The 15,086-nt window shown below is 44.4% G+C and overlaps 1 protein-coding gene across 5 annotated transcripts in view; it reads right to left on the bottom strand.

Annotated features, from left to right (window-relative positions):
- Positions 1-15,086, bottom strand: part of SYT16 (synaptotagmin 16) — a 118,282-nt gene that overhangs the window by 67,729 nt on the left and 35,467 nt on the right. Inside the window, exon 1 of one of the 5 annotated variants that reach the window (XM_074583711.1) lies at positions 7,938-7,981. The exons of the other annotated variants lie outside the window; for them this stretch is intronic. The gene's annotated coding sequence lies outside the window, so the exon portion shown is untranslated. Of the gene's footprint in view, positions 1-7,937; positions 7,982-15,086 lie in introns of those variants that run through there. 5 annotated transcript variants of the gene reach the window in all.

The raw sequence follows: 15,086 nt of genomic DNA, 5'->3' as shown, positions 1-15,086 counted from the left end.
GTGCCACAAAGGGTAAAGCAACTCCTTGCACACAGCATTTCATAAATTCAGACCAAGGGAAGCTGTAGGCGCTGACTCCTCATACCGCAAACTGCTAGAATAAGGAGCGCATGACCACTGCTCCCCAGATCATCATTATCAGCCTCGGACAGGTGGCAATTCTATTCGTGTGCACCACACACACAATACACAAACACTTCAGAAATAAATGTGTGTTTTCACAGGATTGCAGCTCTCTTCTGATATCTATTTCAAAGGAGTTAAGGCTCGACCCTTCCTAACAGCACTGTGAGGGAACAGTTGTATAACTCCTCGTCTTCTCCTCAAGGTGCTCCACAAATACATTATCAGAAATGCAATCAGACCGCATTCAGTGCCGCAGCAGAAGGGTGAAATTCCCACCCAAGGCAGGAGGACTTGCCCTGCATCGAGGCTCAGTTTCACACACTTTATTTTTATGTGCTGATTTACAAATAGTAAGAGCGAGCCCTCCAGCCCTTTTATATAAGGAATATGAAGGACTGAAAGTCGCTTTTGACCTGACTATACTTTTATTAACTTTGATTGCAAAATTTCACTAATCAAAAGGTGGAAGAATGGGCCCGTTCATAGCTGCTGCTGATGTATGTGCAGGTCACCTTTAAAGATCTAAGCTGCCCTTATGGCCTATGACATAGGCACGCAATTTCAAAGGTCTCGGAGACAGTACAGCAACTTCATCTCCCTTTCTTCTACAACCCACATAACCACAGTACGCAAACACCTTGCAGGCTTCTATGTGTGTATCCCCCCAGCAACTCTGTGAAGCAAGGAAACGCTAACACATCTGCTCCACAGAAGGGGAGCCACGGCAAAGACACAACCCAAAATGGTGGAAGCTAGACCCAAAAGAACAATCAAGAAGAGTCCCATCCACCTACGCAGGCACTTCAGTGTCTGGAAATACCTCACTTTTCACCCCAAGGCTCCGGCTCACAAATAGAACATGTACAGCACCTGCCTAGAGATGACACCTCAGCAATGGCCACAGGCCTCCAAGCATCTCCTCAGTCACCTCGGGTCACCTGAAAGCCACAAGACTGGCATTTCTTCCCCCAAAGCCAGATTCTTCTTAGTGACACAATCCAGTAGAGGTGGCCGACACCTCCTGGCAACACCAAGTTCAAGGGAAGGCACATCAGGCGCAACTGGGGACACGGAGGCAGTGGCATCAAGAAAGGGCACTCACCTAAGAAATGGAAGGCGTAAGATAAATTCTCCGTCAAACCCACAAATACAGATGAAACAAGGAAACAGAAGTGTACCCTAACAGACAGGGGAGCATTCACGCTGTAAAACGGAGGTGACTCAAGTAATGACCTAGGCCTCTAAAGGGTGATTCAGACTAATTATCAATCTTAGTAATAATCTTAGAAAAGGCTCCAATTCAGCACGGTATTTAAAATTCATTGAAGTTAACAGGGTCAGGGAGACTGAGAATTTGAGCAGCACAGCACTTGAACTGGCATTCACGAACTGAAAGCTGGTCCCCTTCGTGTCAGGGCTGAAGACGTTTAACTCAGACAGCACGATGAAACTTGTGGTACCCATCCAGGCCTTGGTCCTCCTGTACCACCACCCGTCCCTGCCAGAATTGTTCTCAGAGTAGGGCCAACAGCTGAGATAATCAAAGTGAAAACTGCAGCATTCACAACTGTGTCTCAGTCCTTCTCCAGACCAGTGAAGAAAAATCAGAACCACACAGAAAATTACTTTCCTAGTCCACAGTCTATGAGAAACCCTTACACACAAGTCTTTGCTCTGTCATTTCTTCTCTATCTCAATGTTCACCCTCATCTCTGACCTATGCTCAAATTCTCAGTTTTGCACATTGGAACTATTTTCCATTGTAAAAACAGCCATCACACAAAGCAGTGAAGGAACTAACTTGGTGGTCAAAGCTTTCACCTAAGATGTAGGAAAGCAAGAAAAAGTCTGTAGTGATAACTACCTATATAATCTGTATTAGATCAAATGAGAGAAAGAAGCTAGTCCCTAAAAGCCAATCTCCTGCTGCTTAGGGCTCTTGTGTTAGAGATGAGACCTTCAATCAAATGCAAGTCTGAATCAAACAGGACAGAGATTTGAACTTGCCCCTTCCACGTGTCCTTTGACTGTCTCACCTCCAGAAAACCTACCACACCAGCAAGGGACATCTGGTTTGTCTCACCATCACCACACTTGGCTCAGAAAGGAATTCCATCCTGAGTAAGGACACAACTTGGGTCTAGGAAGGTTTTTTCAAGATGATGTATTTTTCATAAAAAGTTGTAATTCAAACAGAATTTAATTGTCCAATAAGAGCACGTTTTCTCAGCAGATTCTCAGCCTGCTCTTACTGTAGTAGGTTTGTCTTTGACCATGTCCCAGGCTTGTTTTCAGTCACAGTACAACACAGAGTTCATAATCGGATACATTTTGTCATAGCTGACACCACCACTACTTTATGGGTAGAAAGGGAAGACTAGAGCCGTCAGTCTGCCACCTTTCTGGAACACTGAAGTCACACTTTTTTTTTTTTCCTTTTCCTTAAAGACAACTTCTTTGTTGCCATGGTATCACTAATGCAGTATTTTGAGACAGGGAAAGAAGATAACCATGCATCATCACAGTGACACATCTATCAACTGCCATCCTCTCAAAAGGGGTAAATAAGTAAGGATGCCAATGTAGACTTTTAAAGGCTCCTCCACCCTTTTTAATTTTTCCCTCTCACATACAAATTGCTGTCTACAAAGGTCATACCCTGGTTTTATGACAGAGAAGGTCAGAATTTGTCTCTCAGCAAGCAGTGTCTAGGTTTATTTTTTAATTCCTTTTCTTCTCCCCATGCTACATGACACCAGCTGAGGTGCACACTCACAAGAGAACAGAAGTACCTGCATGTTCAGAAAATGCCAGCCTGGCTCCCCATGTTAAACCACGCAATGACGGCTTTGTAATTCTCGCTTGTGCAATTTCTTCCTGAAATAACAAGGTATCTACTGCTAAGCACAACCCACATTTATCTCAACAGTAAGAGAAACAAAAAAGGGCACTCTGATGCTGTCTCCCATATACAACCTTCAACTCACCAGGTGTGGTCTTGTTGGCCTTGTAGCATCTTTCCTATCACTTCCAGAATTACTTTAAAAAACCTTTACTAACTTAGCAAGTCAAGCCTTACACTAAGCACAATGGCATTTCCCTCCTTGACCGTGCATATGAGAACACCGCATCCCTTCCAAGATTTCCGAGAAAGCTCCGCACACCACTGGTACAACCCTGTTCTCTCAGTAAAGCCAGGGAACAGTCACAGTGAGAGATGCTCATGTCCCAACACGCTCCCTGACTTTGAGCCCAGATCAATGAACAGGCAACAACAGACACAATGACTTTCGGCACACCACCACTGCCTCAGTGGCGTTCACAGCAGTGACATGATGAGCTTTTCATGTCCCTGATGGTGCAAAAGGAGGAATAATGTAATGAAGTGAAAACTTATATAAGCTGAATTTATCAAGGCTTCTGCAACAGAGGAGGGAGCAGAGAGCAACAAGCAAAGCAGTGACAGAAGGTCAAACTGGAAGGATCCCTGGTATGGGTCAAGAATTCAACGGTGAGCACAGAGTCCTCCGGCAAACAAAAGTAAGTATTTCAGATTTGGGAGAGTGGGGAAGGGGGAGGAGATGGAGGAAAAAGGAGGATCTCAGTTGCTGTTTCTCTCTTATTTGTGGGGGATAACAAAGAATAAGTTGCCTCTACTCAGAACTGAAGTGCTCTCATCTCTTCAAAGAGAAATCTAATTGGGATCTTTATGCTCTTATGTACTTATTTTTCTCATCCACAAAACCTTGTTCTTAGTTCCACCAATTTGACCCAAGGCAGAATGACTCACCACAGCAAAAGGCCGGACAGCAGCTTTTTTTTCAAAGACCTAAATACACCCTACTCCATCAATTGACCAAGGACGAGGAAGCAGTAAACCCCTCGCTGAAGGCTGTGCGTTGCCTTGGCAACCTGTCTGATCTCCATTGCTCCAGGGACTGGAAATGTGCTGCCAACAGGAGATTTCAGCTAATCAAACCAAATCTCTTAATACCTAGATGATTTCCTGTGTGCGGAGAGCAGGCCATGTGCCTGCGGAAAGCAGGGCACCCCCGGAACCCAGCCCTGGCTCCTCCTTGACACATTATTTGTTGGGTCCTTGTAGGCCACGAACATCTCCTGAAGCTACCGAAGGAGAAGAGGGGGTGGTAAGAGGCCACAACAGGCTTGCTATCTACACAGCAGCTCCATACCTGGATTCAGCACATGCCTGGCAGGCTGCAGAGAGGACAGGCAGCAAGGAGACAAGCTGCCCAGTGAGAGCCGCCTGCAGGCAACAGGACCCCCACAAGGTCCATGCCTCAACTCCTGGCCTTTGAAAGAAAAATAAATTTTCCAATATTGGTTACATACACTCCTTACAGGCCTGGTGCTACATGTTCTGAGCCTTCTCAATCCACTCTGTCCCTTTTTCAGCTCCCGTTAAACACATCCAGTTAACAGCAAAGTGCTGACCAAGAAGAAAAAATGGGTCAATCATGTATCTCTCGACCTTCCTAGACTGGGGACTGCTGTCAAACTGCAGCAGAGAACACCTGCTTTATCTACAACTTCTAATTGGCAATGCTGAAAGGGTACCTTTAGTAGCTATTTCAGCCCCAAAAGCACAACCAGTAATTTATTTTTTTTTTTTTTAAGTAGAAACAAGACCAACCTTTCTACAGCTCCACTGAAGGTTTCCGGCCCCTGCATTTAAGTCGAGCCACAAAGACAGACGATCAGTCTGCCATTTAGCACAACAAAGGGGCCACGAAAAGAGGCATGAACAGCAGACGGGAGAGGAATTTTCTACAGTCGCGCTGCTGACAGGACAAGAAATTCTATTTGGTGGTGATGAGATTCATGACCCTGAAAAGCCATTTACCATCTAAGAACCCTCAGTGCTACATCACCCAGGATGGCCGTAAGTATGACCTTTCCAGGCAATTCCCAAAAGGAATTGGGGTGTTTGAACTGTAGACTCAACTCTGGCGTTCAGGCTATCCTTCACCTCCTGGGTCATTCTTTCCTACATCTCAAAGGACACTAACACACCACTCTCTGAACCTAAAAGCCACAGGCCTACACTGAGTTTCATTCCACACACGTTGTTGGCTGCCAGAATAACACACAGTATTGCCACAATTGGTGCGAGGGACACTTATGTGTTTTTTGTCCTGATATGGAGGACATCTGCACAGGATATGCTGCCCCACCACACAGCTCCCTGGGACCCGGGCTAGCTATCAAGCTCAGGCTCCAGCTCTTGAGGAACAGGATGGAGGAATTGTTGGTATTTAGAAGGAAGCCCTGAAGCGGAAGAAGGCTGCTCATAAAGCAGGGTGTGGTTTCAAAGAAAGAGCATATTGTGGAAGATTTCTAGGCCTCTGATATCGACCAAGTGACCTACGCCCTGGGAAAATATGTTCTAACAATAACAAAAGCCATTAAAACAAATGCTTGGGTAAAAAAAAAATGTCAGTGGTTTCTAGAGTCATGTACTTAATACAGTGAAGAGCTTAGCAAGTACTGCCACCTTCTACCACGTCACCATAAACATTTCTTTATCCATATTAGTATAACAAACCAGATAATTTGTTACTAGGGCTGCATGGAGAAGGGTGTGAACTGAAGTCATAGCTCAGCTAAACAATAACAGATAATATCTGCGATAACAGAAAGGCAATGAAGTCCCACAGGCATAAGGAGGGGGGAACCAGAGGTGGTTTTAACAGCCAGAAGAACAGCTGGCTCCCTATGTGTGCTTTCCCACCTTATACCCTCCTATATCCCACCTTCTTTCTACTCCAGGCACTCCTCAGTCTTGCTTAATCTCAGTTCAGCCAAACTGAATCAAAGATGGACCCTGGGACTTATGCCCAAAATATCTGTCTCTACAGGGCATGGAAAATCAAAAGCACGTAAATAAAAAGCAGAGTTGTCACAGATCTAATGGGGAGCAGGAATGATTTCAGAGAAAACAAATGTTTATGATGTAAGACACACTCCATAATTCCTTTGTAAAAGCAACGTGCAGGTCCAGATCCCAGCACTACAAAACCTGTGCGAAGGGCCCTCTCCAGATTAAAGCGACCACAACGCTGCCTCAGATGATTCATTTGCATTAACAAATTTCAAAGCCTCCACCTGGAGTTTCTTTCAAGCAAAAGCTGTGACATTAGACCATTCTCAGGGATAAATGGAGAGCCATGCCACTTCAGAGCCAGAAGAGTGAGAAGAGGGGAGGCAGACAGAGGCAACTGCTAGCCAAAACAGATACAACAGAGTAAAATAGATTCCACGTATTTCAAGGGCTTCTTCAGTTCTGATGCTCCAGTCCAGCCCACATGGGCAAACATCCCCACATACATTCTGCAAAACACTTGACATTAAGGACCACAAGAATAAAGTGCAGCATGTTCCTTGGATGTTTTCAGACACACTGAGCCAAGCTATGGAGTCTACTTACTACTGTATTTCGATCTCTTCAGCTGTTTTCTTCCACATCCATCCTGCTACATTTAGGTCTTTTTTTAAGCCTACCTCAGTCATAAATACCTGCAATTATCCATGGCTTCCCTTGCACAGCTATCAGATGTGCCCTCTGCTTAACAGGAATGCAAATACTCCACACTTGTGTTATTCATTATGGATCTAGAATTACGGTCTTACTACTGCTTTACAGTAAAATCTGAAATGACAGCAGGAAATAGCACAATGACAAAGTAGAAAACAGAAGAAAAGGCTAACTCCTATTTCATTACTTGCAATTTCCGAGACCTTTGTGCTTCAAGAAAACCAAACAAGCAAATCCAAAGTAGCAAGCGTTGGTAACACAGAATTTGCTTTTCAAACTGTAACTATCACCAAAGTAACAAACTAGGAAAGCAATCTTCTCACCAAGAAATAGCCACAAAACATTCAAAACATGAGCGACTTACCTATTCACACTTACATAAAGCAGCAAGACAGGTCAAACCAGCAACGAAATTTCCCAAGAACACTTTTCTCACAAATAACACGTTTCAAAGCTTTCTTCCTAGGACAGGCTGCTAAATCCTCAGGATTCGCAGTGTTCATGTAGTCTGGGCAAAGCTGAAGAGAAGCACAGTCCTGAGTTTCAAAAACAGGAGTAGTGCTCGTGCTCTTGCTCTTTTCTCTGTATATACTTGTTGATTTAATGTCCCAAGGAAGAAGGAAGGCTGCTGGCTGGTAAACATGTGACAGCCACCAAAGGAATGCTAGCCACAGAAACAAGAGATAAAGCAGCCTATGCCGCTTCTGACAGGGTTTGTTTAAAAACTACTGCCTCACCTGTAGCTTTCCTCCTGCTCTCACCTTATGAGTGCTGGGTCTTTATTCAAGCAATTACCTTGCTGATAAATTTACCTTAAAAAAAATATTGCCATTCATTTATCATGAAATTGTACGCAATTTTTCTCTTCTGTAGAGAGATACAATTTATTACTTGGCTTAAATTCACGTTCTGGTCATAAATATTCTGGATCCACTTTAGAAATGTACCTTTTCCATCCTAGATTCCCACAGATTTGCAGTGAAAAAGTAAAGTAAGGATCACAGCGGGCATTCAGTCTAAAACAAAGTGCTTCCTCTCCAGGGAGCAGTACTCCCCAGGCCTCCACCAGTCATTACTCCTCTGAACGGCTCTGGCCAGCCAGGCCCTGCTCCAGGCTGGAAGAGCAAAGCTGCGCCAGCACCTCTGTGCTTGCTGATGGGGTTTGTACACACTGAGGTTAAAACTGTTCTTACAGCAAAAGGTGCAAGCGCAGCACCAATCTTAATGCCTACCTGCTCATATACTTACTACACACCCATGAATAGCTGGAGAGTTCAACTTGGAGACTGTCTCTTATAAAGTCACATTTCGCTGAAGAAAAAGAAAAAAGAAAAAGTAAAGAATGGACTTCAACTCCTGTTTTTTTTCTTTTTTCTTTTTTTCTTTTTTTTTTTAACCTTGATGAAGAAGGCTCTGTGATACTTACCATGAGATCACATCCTGTTTTCACTATCTACACAACTGCTGCTTTGAATGTGCATTTTGGATGTAGATTTGATTCCCAGTAGAAGAAAGGTTATTTTTCCCCAGCATTCAAGCAAATCCATCCCCATTGTCTCTGCCTGCGAAAGGTCTACCTGCAGTGAAACTGAAGCTCTTCCCAACAATTTATTAATGAGTGCAAAATGTTGTTTCCGGCTTCTAGAATATCTAGTGCTCCTCAAAAACAGTATGGAAAGGCTGTAAAATAAAATCGCACATCTGAACCAAGCTACTCACAATGCTTAAAACATGAGAGAGCATGGGAAAGATGGACAGAAAATTGGGGGAAGGAGGAGAGTACACTCCCCTCTCAGCAGGGCCTTGCAGACCTGGCTGCTCACAATCAAAAGGGCTTCTGGCCCCACTGCCTGCAGCAATTTGTAAATTGGCTCTAATCCACTATCAGCAGTATCTTGCCTCTCTAAGGTAAACTGCTCCCTGAGGGAATTTTCTGCAGGTGTTCCTAATACAACTCTCTTTCCCCCCCCAAAAAGGCATTTTGATGATCTTATTTATAAAAGGTGCTGCCTGGCAGACCCCTGAAGAGTAGTCCAGACTGGCATTTTCAAAATAAAAGCTACTTCGAAAGAGCTCAAGCTGGGGCGGGGGGAGAAGTCCTTATTGAGCAGACATCAAGCCCCTTGACTTACATGACTCTTGCCGCACAAGATTCCTCATGGATCAGGCAACCGAAGAGGGCAGCTGGCTTCCCGGGCTGTGTGATGGCTGCAGGCAAAAGGCGCAAGATGGACAAAGCCCTGGTGAAAGGCCACTGCTGGGGACACATGCCTTTCAGCAGGGCTCTTTCCAGACTCACAGCCTCCCCCCCTGTCTCTGTGATGCCAGTATCAGGCATGGCTGAGCGATCACAGCGATCAGCCGTAGGAGGTCCCAGAGCAGGAGGCGGTGGCCATAGCACTGTGCTAAAAATATGCAAGGGTGCAGCAGAGCAACAAGGGAAACACAAAGTCTAGTTATGTCAGAGTAGTCACTGAAGCCAACTGATTGAGCAGGTTTCATCCACTGCCCAGGAGACTTGCCTCGTCTGCTAAGCCAGTGGGACATTTCCCTGCTAATTTAGAAGCCAGCACCAATCCCTTGAAGATTTGCAGAGACGGGTTTACCAGGAAGGGGCCGGGGCAGTTCAGCACGCAGGTCTGTGGGTGCCTCATTCCCTGCACGTACACGTAGTCCCAATGCTGCACGACTGAAAATAAATGCCCAAGTAGCAGCTCCAGAAGGGAGGCAGTGAAATGAGTTGCCAAAGAGAGAAGAAGGTCTCAGGTTCAACGCAGCCAGGAGAACCATTCTCCATCCGTGCCACTGCTACTGAGTTAGTGTTGCACCAGAGAAGTCACTTACTCCAAACTTCTTCCCATTCATTATTCTCCTATTCCCTTTACTTTTGAACTCTTCCCTTCATACCTTTCACTGTAGCCCCTAACATCTTTTCTGCAGTAATATGATGTTTATTCACTTTTATTCAAATTTCTCCAGAATTCATCAGGACTGCCATATTTATGAAGGAAAATGGAAGACCATTTAAGTCTTCCATTCTGACTCCCATGCGCTCAGCTGCTTTCCTTGCTCTCACACATTAAGTTCTTACTCTAAACTTTACTCTTGAATGCATCATTTATAAAGTTGCAATGGAAAAAGTAATCCAGAAATAATGCCACAATAATGTTAGGAGAATAAACTCTCGTCCTTGTCAACTTGACACTGCCCTTTTTCTGTTTTGTTTTGTTTTGTTTTTCAGAATCGTTGTTCTAAAAGAGCTAGAGCACAATTGGCAGAAATTCAAATACATTTTCAGATGTAGCCAGTTTTTATTATTATTTGTCAACCGTCAGCTAAACTGTAGAAATATTCCCTTTATGTCCCACTAAATGTCAAGCCGATATTTTTAAAACCTGGACAATGTATTTCACATAAACATTTACACCATGATTTAAAAGATCAAACATCCTTTCACCTGGGAGCCACGGCACGGCCGGTTCCCCCAGCAACGCGACATTCTTCCAGGTCAGCCGAGCAGCGAGTTCCCTTTCAGGCATCCGCTGCTGAGCTGGTGCCCGGCCAGCCACGCTCTCCTTCAAAGCTCCACCGAAAGTCCTTTGCCAAGGCGCCTCTGAGAGAACCCCTCATAAATTGATTTCTAGTTCTTCTTTTTCAAGGTGCACCAGGCTTGCAGTTCTCAGAGACAGGGGAGAGGGTATTTCATCCGAGCTTTTTCCTTGATCTGAATTTGCCTTTTTAATTTAAAGGCACACAAAACCTTATTCAAGAGGAACACAAGAGAAGAGCAAGAACTGCGTGCAAGAGACAGGCCTGTGAGTCAAGAGCCCCCAAACTGGAAAAGCTTATGAAACAGACTTCAGGTCAGTGCCCTTCTCACTCCTCTTAGCAAGGTATGAATATAGGAGTGAAACATCTCTGTCACATCTCACCAAACTCGCCCAGCGTCTGGCCGGTACTCCACTCCTCTGGGCTAACAGAGTACAGCAGCAGACTATACTGGAAGGAAGATGCCTGTGCTAGATAAGCGTGAAGTCAGAAATATTTACACAATACATTTTTACCTAAGTCACATTCACCTGCTGTTCGCTAACAGGTATAGATTACAAGGTCCTGAACTAAAGAGGAGGAAACTGTCTTAGCAGATGCAGTGTTTCACTTAAACACATCTCTGGACTCCACGGCATTTCATCACAAAAATTTCTATGAAGTGGCACAGACCAAATGCATGGCCTTGTTTACCTGAACACCACACCAAAGCTAACTGAAATGAGACTGTAAGCCATTGCACGCAAACAAAAAGGTTAGCTTCCCCTATAGTACAAAATATCAACAAAATCCACGTGCCCACTAGGCCTGTAGTAGAGAAATCTGACCTGGTTGCCAAAGTATGCGAAGAGAGAAATTGTGTCTGTTTATATTACTAAATCATCAGTAATTTGATCAAACAGTTTCCCTGTGGCTATTCCGTATGTGCTGCTTGATGGCCAGGCTCGCTACAATCCTGTGTACCTGCACACTTCACAGGTGGGTTTTCAGATCCAGTACTGACTTCTACCCCAAGCTTGGACTCCAGGGCTCACTTATTCCAGTGAAAAAGTTTCCCATTAATTTAATGGTATCTGAAGTGGATCTGAGTGGTCCCGTTCTCTGAAATTTGCAGAAGTTTCAGGGGAACCCCAGGGGCTCTGGTGCCTGTTGCAACCTGTATTTCTTTTGCTGTGACAGTGAAGGTGGGAGGAAGGAAAGCCTGGAGAAGCACTCGGTCTAGTGGGATGCCCAGCAAAGACAGGCTGGCAGGCACATCAGCCCCTGAAAACAAAGCAAGCAGGCAGGCCAACTCAAACTCCACAAGAGGTAGATTTCCAAAGACAAAGTCTATGTACACAAGGGTGTTTCAAGTCTATTTAGAGACCTGAAAAATCAATGGCAGGGATTTTCTTTTTCTAATTACAGGTGGGTGGATTTCTTTTTAAAAATAATATTCCATCATTGAAAGACAGCGTTGCCAGAAATACAACAAAACCATTACAATTGCAGATGAGATGAAGGGAGGCTAGAATTCCCGAGAAAAATGGCAGGTTTTGATCAGAAATCAACAAACAGATGATCAGTGTTCTGAGTTCACATACTACTTTGGAAACATCAAACTAGAGAGCTTGTAGGTCACACAAGTCCAGCTTGCAAGAAAGAATACAGAGAAGAGCAGATCTAGATCTCCAAAAATGCAAGCAGAAAGCCACGGGCAATGGCTCTGTCCGGGTAAGGAACCAAAACAAGAACGCAAATACCAAGTCAGCACATAGGCTAAAGCAATGTAGCTGGACAAACGAGACAGACAGACCTGGAATACAGGCAATAGCAACCACTCTACCATGGAAAGTGATATGAGAGGCAGAGAGGAAACTACCCACCCTAACAGCTATCTTGACAGGCACGAGGGAGACAGAACTAAATACCCCAGGAAGAAAAAAAAAAAACCAAACCAAAAAAACAGCAAACAGCAACATGTGCAGTGATTGAAAACACTGCCAAGTAAAAGGAAGATGCCTCCAGAGGGGCTTTAGCCAATTCAAACATTAACCATGTACAAACACTACAATCTAATCCCAGAGACACTGATAAGCAGCAGTATCAGACTGAAGGAAAGGGGACCAGCTGCTCATGATACACAGTAAAACCATTGGAGATGCACGAGCAAATGCAGGCAGCCAATAAGGAGCCCGGAACACCAGGAATGTTATCACAAAACCTTCGCAGTACTTGACACGCGCAAGCACTGTCATCTGTTCACGCTCAGGGCACGTGAATGACAGCCAGGGGAGCACACCACCACAAGCAGGGGAAAGGAGGACGCCAAAGCTGTGCTGACAACCCAGCCCAGCTCCAGCTGCTCTGAAACAAAGATTTGTCTGAACGTAGATAGGAAGCAGGGGGGGGAATGAATACTTTAGCAATGGATATCAAAACAATGCTCCTCGAAAACTTTTAGTAACTCTGAAGAGAAATTCAAATGCCCAAGCCCCAGAACGCACAGGGAGTCCACACTTCAAACAGATCAACTATGCTTCCAGAGTCTGTGCAACTTCACTTGAACGGAATACAGTTATCTACCAGCAACAAAAAGAAAATCACACAGTGAAAAGACAGCCACAAGACTAACAGTGCAGGCAAAATGTACAGGGGGGATTCGCCACCAGTAAAGTCACAGTTGCAAGGGTGGTCCAGCCTGGGATTTGACCGGAGGGCATAAATAGATTGTGTTTTCAGTGACAGCACCATGCCTTAGGTCACAGAAGTGACAAAAAGGACACAAAAGTGATTAAGAGAAAGCCAAGTGAAGCAGGCAGCTTCTACAATACAGGCACCAAGGACCATCAACAACATAGGAGCGATAAGTGTGTCTGGGCTCCAATTGTCAATCGGTTGTGGGAAGCACTGGAGAAAGTCAGTAGAGGACCTCCAGGGTTCAAGGTGGTGAGAAGATGAACTAAAAGAAAGTTGTGGTACATTAAGAGACAGCCTACATAATTGCCCATGGCGATTTAGGTTATTTAGTTAAGTGTATTAATACTACTAAATCAGAGATTTGACCATTTGTTACCAGAAAGGGAACAGATGTGATTTTCTGTCATAGCAAAACTCAGCATCAACAAAACAAGCTAAGTACAGTCCACTTACCCCCTTCCTGCAGAAAAAATGAAGTTAGGAGGGGGCTCAGAGGACCACCTGTGAGCCTGTACATAGGGCAGGCTGCTGGAGCCGGGGGAGGGCGATAAAAAAAAAAAAAAAAAAAAAAAAAAAAAATCACTCCTCCTGTCATTCTTGATGAGGATGTCAGCACTGACTTGCTCCCCTCCGGACAGTGCCACAGGCTCCAACCAGATCCTTTTGCTGCCCTTTGCTTCAGCCTTGGCACAGACCGCACTAACATAAATGAGCTTGGCTGTGCGGGAAGACTTGTTTGTACACATTTATTTTGCTTTGTTTAATTTTATCTTATTTCACAGTACATCTTCAATTTAAAGCTCCTAATAGATGTCAGTTAACATCACTGAGCGATTATTAACTACTGCAGTTTGGTAAATGAGAACCTTAGCTCAAAAGTCAAGTCCTAGATTTCAGCAGTGTCAAACATTAACTTAGGAAGTGATTTAGATGAAAATTAAGACCTTTGAATAAAACTGCTTTTAAACCTTGAAGAACAAGTTTAGACTTCGTTGCACAGCCAGCCAGTTTTCAAGGTATTTAATTTCAGGGAGAGATGACAGATTTCAGCTAAATTTTAATCGTGTGGTAAAACTACTGAGTGTAATTAGTTAAAGCATCTACAGAACTTAGTTTTTAAACTCCCACTTAAGGTAGCTAAGTAAAGTAACTTTTATTACATTTCAGAGCTTATAATAATTAAAGTTTACAGTAAATCCACAGAATTCAATAGATTTACCTGGTTATAAATCTCAGAGCATAAAACTGGTTTGTAGAGGTAGCACGTAAGTGATTCCCAGACTTTCTGCAAGGTGCCAGCCATTGAGAGCTGATTAGTCAGTCTTTGATTAATTGCCTGCTCTGTAAGAGCCAGGGTCAATCTACTCAATTAGGTGGAGGTTTGGTGGAGATCAGAGATGTAAATCAAAACCTACGGGAAAAGCTTCAGCATAAAATGAGAATGTACCAGGAGCCTTTCTTCCTTGCAAGGACCCCTCTCCCATGGGCAGCCTGTTCTCCAGCCACAGCCATAAGTGGATGCCAAGGAAAGAGCAAGAGCGGGACACCCACATGTGCCTTCTTCTGCGCAGCCTTCCCACCTTCAACCATGTTCATTTCTAAGGATTTTTTTTGAGCCTCACATAGCTTGTTTTCTTTCAGGTATTTAACCAGCCTTGCATTAAACCCACGTAAACTTTTTGCACCTAACACACCCTTCAGAAGACATCTCTGCAGATCTACCAACTGCTGCGTGAAGGTCCAGCTTCTGTTCCTCCTGAAGCCAGCTCCCTTTGATACCCCTCAAACCTTGTGAGGCAGTGAACAAGCACTTCCTGCCCACCTCTCCGTTACTACTCACATAAGTCTGTATATCTGATGATCCCCCAAAGTTAATCTCTTTTCCTAGTTTACAAGTCTTTGTCAATCAGTCACGCTCAGTACCAGAAATGTCCACACTGTTGACCTAGTCCCCTCTGTGGGACCTCTTCCAGTTCTGCTATATCCTTTTGGGAAGGAGGGGGCCAAAACTGTGCATAGTACTTAAGGTAAACTCTAGGTTTACACAACAGTGCAGTGACATTTCCTACAATAAAGGACAGCTTGCTTACAAGATCAGGCAATTCCCCATCTTCAGAGACAAAAAGCGCTGTGCCAAGGAGTGCAGAGATGTCCCCAGGATGTCACACCTCCCAGT

The sequence above is a fragment of the Larus michahellis genome, chromosome 4 (genome assembly GCF_964199755.1).
Source record: "Larus michahellis chromosome 4, bLarMic1.1, whole genome shotgun sequence".
In the NCBI taxonomy this organism is placed as follows: Eukaryota; Metazoa; Chordata; class Aves; order Charadriiformes; family Laridae; genus Larus; species Larus michahellis.
This window is presented reverse-complemented; position numbering and strand designations above follow the sequence as displayed.